The 9111-nt window shown below is 42.9% G+C and overlaps 1 pseudogene; it reads right to left on the bottom strand.

The window, feature by feature from the left end:
* Positions 1-2390: 2390 nt before the first annotated feature.
* On the bottom strand, positions 2391-7291 carry LOC149441879 (NACHT, LRR and PYD domains-containing protein 3-like; annotated as a pseudogene).
* Between the last annotated feature and the right edge of the window lie 1820 nt (positions 7292-9111).

The following is a 9111-nucleotide window of genomic DNA, read 5'->3' as shown; positions in this document are numbered from 1 at the left end:
ATCCTGGTCGGCCGCGCCAGAAATCGAGGCCGCGGCTTCAGGTGCCGGGTAGGCCGCAAGTCCCGGAGCTCCGGGAGAAAGGTCCAGTGGCCTTCCCTGGCTGGCGAACAGGGACCGGAGGGTCGTGGGGCCCCCGTCAGGGTCCGCTGCCGCCCAGATGGCAGCGGATTGGGGCCGGGGGAGCAGGAGCTCGCCGAGACACGTCCGTCTCGCCGGACGTCTGTATAGGAGATGCTCTCTGTACATTGTATGTTCTGTACACATCACTCTCTGTACATTGTATGTTCTGTATAGGAGATCGCTCTCTGTACATTGTATGTTCTGTATAGGAGATCGCTCTCTGTACATTGTATGTTCTGTATAGGAGATCGCTCTCTGTAACATTGTATGTTCTGTATAGGAGATCGCTCTCTGTAACATTGTATGTTCTGTATAGGAGATCGCTCTCTGTACATTGTATGTTATGTATAGGAGATCGCTCTCTGTACATTGTATGTTATGTATAGGAGATCGCTCTCTGTACATTGTATGTTCTGTACAGGAGATCGCTCTCTGTACATTGTATGTTCTGTACAGGAGATCGCTCTCTGTACATTGTATGTTCTGTATAGGAGATCGCTCTCTGTACATTGTATGTTCTGTATAGGAGATCGATCTCTGTACATTGTATGTTCTGTATAGGAGATCGCTCTCTGTACATTGTATGTTCTGTATAGGAGATCGCTCTCTGCACATTGTATGTTCTGTATAGGAGATCGCTCTCTGTAACATTGTATGTTCTGTATAGGAGATCGCTCTCTGTACATTGTATGTTCTGTATAGGAGATCGCTCTCTGTACATTGTATGTTCTGTACAGGAGATCGCTCTCTGTACATCGTATGTTCTGTACAGGAGATCGCTCTCTGTACATTGTATGTTCTGTACAGGAGATCGATCTCTGTACATTGTATGTTCTGTATAGGAGATTGCTCTCTGTACATTGTATGTTCTGTATAGGAGATCGCTCTCTGTACATTGTATGTTCTGTATAGGAGATCACTCTCTGTACATTGTATGTTTTGTATAGGAGATTGATCTCTGTACATTGTATGTTCTGTATAGGAGATCGAGCTCTGTACATTGTATGTTATGTATAGGAGATCGCTCTCTGTACATTGTATGTTCTGTATAGGAGATCGAGCTCTGTACATTGTATGTTCTGTATTGGAGATCACTCTCTGTACATTGTATGTTCTGTATAGGAGATCGCTCTCTGTACATTGTATGTTCTGTATAGGAGATCACTCTCTGTACATTGTATGTTCTGTATAGGAGATCGATCTCTGTAACATTGTATGTTCTGTACAGGAGATCACTCTCTGTACATTGTATGTTATGTATAGGAGATCGCTCTCTGTACATTGTATGTTCTGTATAGGAGATCGCTCTCTGTACATTGTATGTTCTGTATAGGAGATCGATCTCTGTACATTGTATGTTCTGTATAGGAGATCGAGCTCTGTACATTGTATGTTCTGTATAGGAGATCGCTCTCTGTACATTGTATGTTCTGTATAGGAGATCGCTCTCTGTAACATTGTATGTTCTGTATAGGAGATCGCTCTCTATACATTGTATGTTCTGTATAGGAGATCGATCTCTGTACATTGTATGTTATGTATAGGAGATCGCTCTCTGTACATTGTATGTTCTGTATAGGAGATCACTCTCTGTACATTGTATGTTTTGTATAGGAGATTGATCTCTGTACATTGTATGTTCTGTATAGGAGATCACTCTCTGTACATTGTATGTTCTGTATAGGAGATCGCTCTCTGTACATTGTATGTTCTGTATAGGAGATCGCTCTCTGTACATTGTATGTTCTGTATAGGAGATCGAGCTCTGTACATTGTATGTTCTGTATAGGAGATCGCTCTCTGTACATTGTATGTTCTGTATAGGAGATCGAGCTCTGTACATTGTATGTTCTGTATTGGAGATCACTCTCTGTACATTGTATGTTCTGTATAGGAGATCGCTCTCTGTACATTGTATGTTCTGTATAGGAGATCACTCTCTGTACATTGTATGTTCTGTATAGGAGATCGATCTCTGTAACATTGTATGTTCTGTACAGGAGATCACTCTCTGTACATTGTATGTTATGTATAGGAGATCGCTCTCTGTACATTGTATGTTCTGTATAGGAGATCGAGCTCTGTACATTGTATGTTTTGTATAGGAGATTGATCTCTGTACATTGTGTATGAGTTTTATGAGGTCTGCTATGAGTTCCCTGGACCTCTAACAAGTGTGGTAGATGGAGAACATTTCTTATAATCACTGTTATACTGTATGCAGGCTCCTGCCCATTCTCTGAATTCACTTAGGATATCTTCACACTCACTTACCTGACCTTCTCACACCTCTGTAGTAATGGAAGTAGAATTTTCTGACACTCTGGATCCACAGTGAGTGAATAAAAATATAAAGACTGAAAATGTTCACTCTTCAAAGTCTTCAAGCAATAGCTTAGCTGTTTAGAATAATTACTGTCCATCCACAAGTGACCGGTACGGGAGCCAAACAGCTCCAAACTTGAACAACCAGACATGACGTTCCTAATGAAGTCCTCATCCTGAGTCTCATACAGACAGAAGATGGTATGAGTATAGAAAGTCTCATTGATGTCCTTCATGGCCCATTTTTTCATTGCAGGTTTGGCTCGGAGTGAGATGTGGATGCCTGTGCTCTCTGAGAATGTCTTCACCGGATTTTCATTTAAGAGACCAAACAGGAATTGTACAGCTAATGCTAAATGTGGGTAATCTGAACTGAAGCCATAGAGTGATTCCCCTTTACAGATCTTGGGGAGGAAAGTGCCTTTCAGAAATCCCAACCAATCATCCAGCCCATAATACAAAGCAGCAAGGAACTCCTGTACACTCAGGTGGATGAAGCTGTAGCAGGTCTGGGTGCGGACGTCCCAATGAAAGATGTTCTCATTCAAAAATACAGACTCCACCTCAGACAGAGAAAGTCCATGTCTTTCTAGATCTTTCTTCTCAAATAAGATTTGTTGGTTCAAAACTCCCTGATTGGCCAGAGCACACAGCTTCTTCAGACAGGTTTGTTTCCTGTGTACAGACTGGTCCTTCTTGCTGTGATGGGTTATTAGAACTTCCAGGTAGAGAAGGTAAATTGAAGTCATCGTATTACACCGAACTAAACCCAAATCTTTCTTTATTTCTTGTTTCATTACAGTGCAGACAATCCAGCATGTGATGGGGACGGCACACATTCTGTACAGAACTTCATTGTCTTTTATTATACTGAGAACCTTGTCTGCATCTTCTTTATTTCCAAAGAATTTATGGACATATTCCTCTCGATCTTCCCTTGTAAATCCCTGGATTTCCACATTGCGAGAATCATCAATGAATGTGTTAAGTTTCTCCATGGCCAGTGACCTCGTGGTGATGATCAGAGAAGATTGTGGAAGAACCTGTTTCCTGAGCAATCTTTGTAGAATTATTTCTTTGTGGGTTTCCATAGAAATGTCAACAGTAAGCTCAGATTTTTCCTCCAGAGTTCACCTCAGTTCATCAAACCCATCAACTATAGTGAGAAGTTTTCTCTGACTTCCAGGATCCTTCAGAATAGACAGAAGGTCATCTGAACTCGGCAGTCTGCACGCTCTGAATAAAAGTCCCACAAGGCTTATGTCTCCAGGGATGGTGTTGATTCCTCTACAGCTCAGATAAAATACAAAGTCAAACTTGTCTTGGTAGAGAATCCCAGAGGCCCAGTCCAGCATGATCTTCTTGGAGGTCATTGTTTTTCCAATCCCAGCAGGTCCTTGTAACACTACAATCTTAGGAATAAAACCATATTCATCAGGGTCAAAGAGGGCCTGGATTGTGGTTGGGGATGATCCATCAGAAGGTCTTTTCTCTATGCTCTGTAGATGTCTTCTGCCTGAACTCCTTATTTCTTGTTCTTTTTCCTCTTTATTCTGGGGTCCCTTTCTTATTATTAACTTGGTGTATCTTTTCTGAAGATAAGCAGCCTCCCCCATACGGGAATTATATTCTTTAATCCTCTGGAACGTCTCTTTCACAGACTCTTCGTATTCCTTTCTGAAGTCTTTATGAGAGAAAGGAAAATATTTTATTCCTCATACACACATGAAATAGTATTTATAAGACAGAGGTGGAAATATTGTATTCTAATCACAAACCCTAAGAATGTAAACTTAAAAGAAAATATCCCATGAAATACAGGAGGATTGTTGAAGAAGAAATAACATTCAGACATCATCCAGACTAAAAGAGAACAAAATGTTCAGCCAAAGAACAGAAGAGATTTCACATCAAACGTTTATTTCCTCCTAACCTGTTATTATGTTGTCGTTTGTCATCTTCTTCAGTTTGTCTGGAAAAAAAATATATTTAAGTGGATTCACAGGACACAAGGCTCAGAACACCGAGCAACATTCATGAGGGCTTCTCTGGAATACAACCACATATATGAAGATTTTGTGAGATAGAAAAGTGGCTTCAGTTGTATTACACTGTCCAGGATGCTGAGTGACTCTGCGGACATATTAGGAAATATTAAAAAAAGCAAGTTAGATGGAAATCAGGTTGCCTCTTACTGAACAAAGTCTCTGCAACATGTGTAAAGTGTACTTGTGGCCCAGCTGACCCTGGCCTCTGTGTTTTATGGGCCCCGGGGGCTTGGTTGGACTTCTGGAGACCTAATCTGAACCATGATTGTACAGCAGGGCCCTGTGTGAAGTGTGCTCCAGGCACATGGAGGTTGTTATGGATGTGTCCCTCCCCTCATTACTTTCACTGACATTGATAAGGATTGCAATAGGTACAGAGAAGCTTCCCCATTTGCACTGTCTGTAATGTAATCCCCATCAGACACCAATTGCCTACAATACACCCTCCCTTGTGACATGACAGGCCGGTGCATGGTTTGATTAATTTCTCTGCCAGGTAATGAAGGTTGGAACTGAACTCCTGGACATACATTGGGCATTAATCTTCTACATAGGTTACCTTGTGGATGATCCAGCTCTGACTGAATAGCTTCTCCTGGATGACATTCCTAGTTCTTCCACACACAGATGTTGATCAGGAATTGTTAGGAAATGGTCATTATAGATGGGAACTCACCATTTTGTGCTCTGCTTTCCTGTAGGTCATTCGCAGGTCCCATCAGACCAATCAGTGTAAAGACTTTAATGGCGACATCCAGAGCCCCTTCTTCTCCATATGTGTCTATCAGGAGCTCCTTGGTGGTGATCCAGTCTGCATTCTCTAGTCTTCCTCGGGGGATGGGACGTTTATCTTCATAGGAGAAATCAGACAATTTGTTCCTAAATTTCTTGAAATCACATCCTTTCAGATCCTCCAGAGAATATATGATAAGATCCCCGGTGGTTTGTAGACCTTTTCCCAGGACACCAGGGGTTGACCCTGCAGAGAGGACAATCAGCAACCATAAGCATTCATCCTGTTTGGACAGCTTCTGACACATGAAGAAGATACTATAAAGAACATATAAAAGGGAAACATATCCCAATATGTCTATATGTACATTATCCTATCCAGGGGTTGGCTTTCTCATGAAAATCTCACATGACTGTGGGCCTATTTATAAAACATTAACCTTCAGGAATAATCCCCATAATGTGTCTAATAGGTTTTTTTCTTCTGACCATTGGCTCATTCTAATGCCCCTAATGTGGCATTTACCTGATTTCATTAAATAAGGAAACTATCAAATTACAGCCAGTGAATAAAGCTGGTTATCTTAGGAAATAATATTATTAGACACAATATTCAAAATGCCTGTGTGAATACGGACACAACAGCGAAAATCTTTTTTTTTTTTAATAGACCTCACTAGTGTATATGTATGGGTGACCATTTTTACATATTTTTAGTCATTGTTTCATAATAAACATGAAGAAACTTTATTTAGCGCTCACCCCCCAAGGGGCCACAGGTTCTCTTCTTAAATAGTACAGTGGCTGCCAGTCAAACAAGCACAATCCCAATCACACTGGCTATTAAAAGAGAAGTTCAGGTTTAAAAAAAAATAAACAATTATAATCACCTAGATAGATGCAGTACCAATGTAAGGCTGCAGCTGTCCCCCACTGCTTCTAAAGCAGGCCATAGACATTCAAATCTCAGCAGATTCAGCAGGGACCAGCCAAGATTCAAACCATGTATGGGTAGGATCAGGGGTGGACTGAAAACCCTTGGGGCCCCCAGGCAATAGGGAATCATGGGGCCCCTGTGTCCAAACTCAAAAAAGCCTATCAAAAGGGTACCAGGGGCATCTCTTGGGGCCCCCTACTGACCCCGGGCCCGAGTTTCCAAATGGTCAGTCCACCCCTGGGTAGACTGATCAATCAACTTGGGTACAACCAGGATGTTGGATTTTTCATGTGATTATTGCCATTGGCTATAGCCAATCTCTATGTGTTCTCCCGGCAGGAACAGCTCCCTGTGCCCTCTGGCAGGGAAAACACAAAGCTCCGCAGAAGATATTCCCCCATCAACAACTCTTTTTCCTACAACCTGTGGTTGCAGGAAAGAAAATCACTCCATCTATGACTGGCTTAAGACTGAAAATTGAGTGATCCAAAACCGCTCATTGCTCAGTTCTCAGTCTTTACTCAAGCAGTGCTCTGCCACTTTAGCACTCACTAGAGGAGACAGGAGTGACTGGATCAGGTCTCAGAGGCTCACTGAGAGGATGAGCTAATTGCTGTTCCCCACATCGGAGTAGATTTGGGCTGTAAAGTCTGGATCAGTGGGGTTTAGCCCTATTGGCTGGAAATGGGTCACAGAAGTGCAGAACCAAATACACTCCTGTGATCACCATGAGAAGTAAAACAAAAATAGTGTTTTTCTACTTCTCCTTTAAGGCTGAGTCCTGGGAATGTCTGTTTTGCATTTATTGATGAAGAACAGGAGAGGGATTTAGGATCACTGGATACACTAATAATCAACAGCAGCAACAGGAGGATGAACTTTTTGCTAGTCTCCCGAAAGCAGCTTCTCTGGAGGTAGCAGAGGATGGTCCATATATCTAAGGCCCCACAACTGCACACCATAGGGCAATCTCTAGCCACTGATTTTCTTCAGACTACGGAGACATAAGTTGTCATATCATCTAATTCTAATCATTGGAGATGCAGGATGGAGGAAAACATTGGAAGGGATTATTAGAAACAGCAGTCATACCTTGTAAGGAGGAGGATGAGGAGGAAGAGGTCGCCATGACATCAGGAGATGACCTGAGATGACATCACCTGGAAGGAGCACAAACAATAATAAACTCATTTGTAGTGCAACGGATGGAATCAATAAGGAGGATTTTGTTCCCTGGATAATGATTGGCTGCCTGTTTGTCTAATCAAAGAAGATCAGAATTGGATGGATTTCTGATATTTACAATCCATAACTATGAGGGTCAATCAGTACCTTCCTCCTGGCATTCATCAGATTGGTATATCAGGGCCACAAAGGAAATGTACCCTGTTTAGGGCTACAATTTATACAGACACCTACTTTTAGGTGTCACCTCCACAAATCTGTGCCATTCATAGCCAAGACTGGTACTAATCAGCACCAAAGTTTCAGCAAGTAAGATGTCTACAGAAGGGACAGATGATAATACAGTTTTGGGGGTCACCTAGGGGAAGGGGGGTGAAGGGTTAAGGATTAGTTAGGGTTAGGGGGTGAAATATAAAGCTTCAATTTTTATTCAATCAGTTCAACATCTTCTAATACTCATCATTTTATTCTGAGTCCACAGGTTCATATGGACATCCATCCCTTCCAGTCTATATTATGTTCCTCCAATAACTGTGCTGTAATTTGGGTACTTTAGGTGAGGGTGTGCTGGGACCTGCACTTCACCAAAGCTGAACATTTATTAAGGGTGCACAGAGAGGAATATCAATGTACAGATGCTGGGACTTGTAATCCCCCATGATATCAGTGGATGGATGCTGGGACTTGTAATCCCCCATGATATCAGTGGAGAGATTCTGGGACATGTAAACCCCATGATATCAGTGGAGGGATGTTGGGACATGTAGTTCCCATATGATACCAGTGGAGAGTAGCTGGGACTTGTAGTCCCCCCATGATATCAGTGGAGGAATGTTGGTATTATTATTATTATTATTATACAGTATTTATAAAGCTCCAATAGTTCGCTCAGCGCTGTACATTACAAAGGGGGACAGTACATGTGACAGAACAATAACAATACAATGTGATACACGAGGGGTTTGAGGGCCCTGCTCCTTTGAGCTTACAATCTAGGAGGGAGGGGATAGTGGTATAGGAGGTGATAGCTGTGGGGGATGGAGTGGTAGGAAGAGTGGAGGAGGTCAGCAATTAGCAGGGGGTGGGGTAGGCTTCCCTGATGAGGTGGGTTTTCAGGGTGCGCCTAAATGAGAGGAGAGTAGGTGATAGTCTGATGGATTGGGGTAGGGAGTTCCAGAGGATGGGTGATGCCATGGAGAAATCCTGGAGGCAGGAATGGGAGGAGGAGACCAGGGAACTAGAGAGAAGGAGGTCTTGTGAGGAGCGGAGTGTGCATGCTGGGTGGTACTTGGATATTAGGTCAGTGATGTAATTTGGGGCAGTATGGTGGACGGCTTTGTATGTCAGTGATAGGATTTTGAATTTGATCCGTTGAGCAATCGGAAGCCAGTGGAGGGATTGGCAGAGGGGGGTGGTGGAAATGGAGTGGTTGGTAAGGTGGATGAGTCTGGCTGCTGTATTCAGGATCGACTGAAGTGAGGATAGCCAGCGGCGAGGCAGGCCAGTGAGGAGGGAGTTGCAGTAGTCGAGTCGTGATATGATGAGGGAGTGGATGAGCTGTTTAGTGGTTTCTGGGGTTAGGAACATGTGGATTTTGGCGATGTTGCGGAGGTGGAGTCTGCATGAGTTTGTTATTGATTGGACTTGGGGCTGAAAGGATAGGTTGGAGTCCAGAATGACACCAAGTACTCTGGCCTGCAGGGCAGGTTTGATATTGGCATTGTTGGACGTGTTGGAGAAATCAGTGGGGGGTAGTGTGTGGGC

Source organism: Staurois parvus, unplaced genomic scaffold (genome assembly GCF_062004578.1).
Source record: "Staurois parvus isolate SC_StPar_1 unplaced genomic scaffold, SC_StPar_1.0 ptg000940l, whole genome shotgun sequence".
Lineage (NCBI taxonomy): Eukaryota > Metazoa > Chordata > Amphibia > Anura > Ranidae > Staurois > Staurois parvus.
The sequence above is the reverse complement of the archived record's forward strand: the minus strand, read 5'-3'. Positions and strand labels throughout refer to the sequence as shown.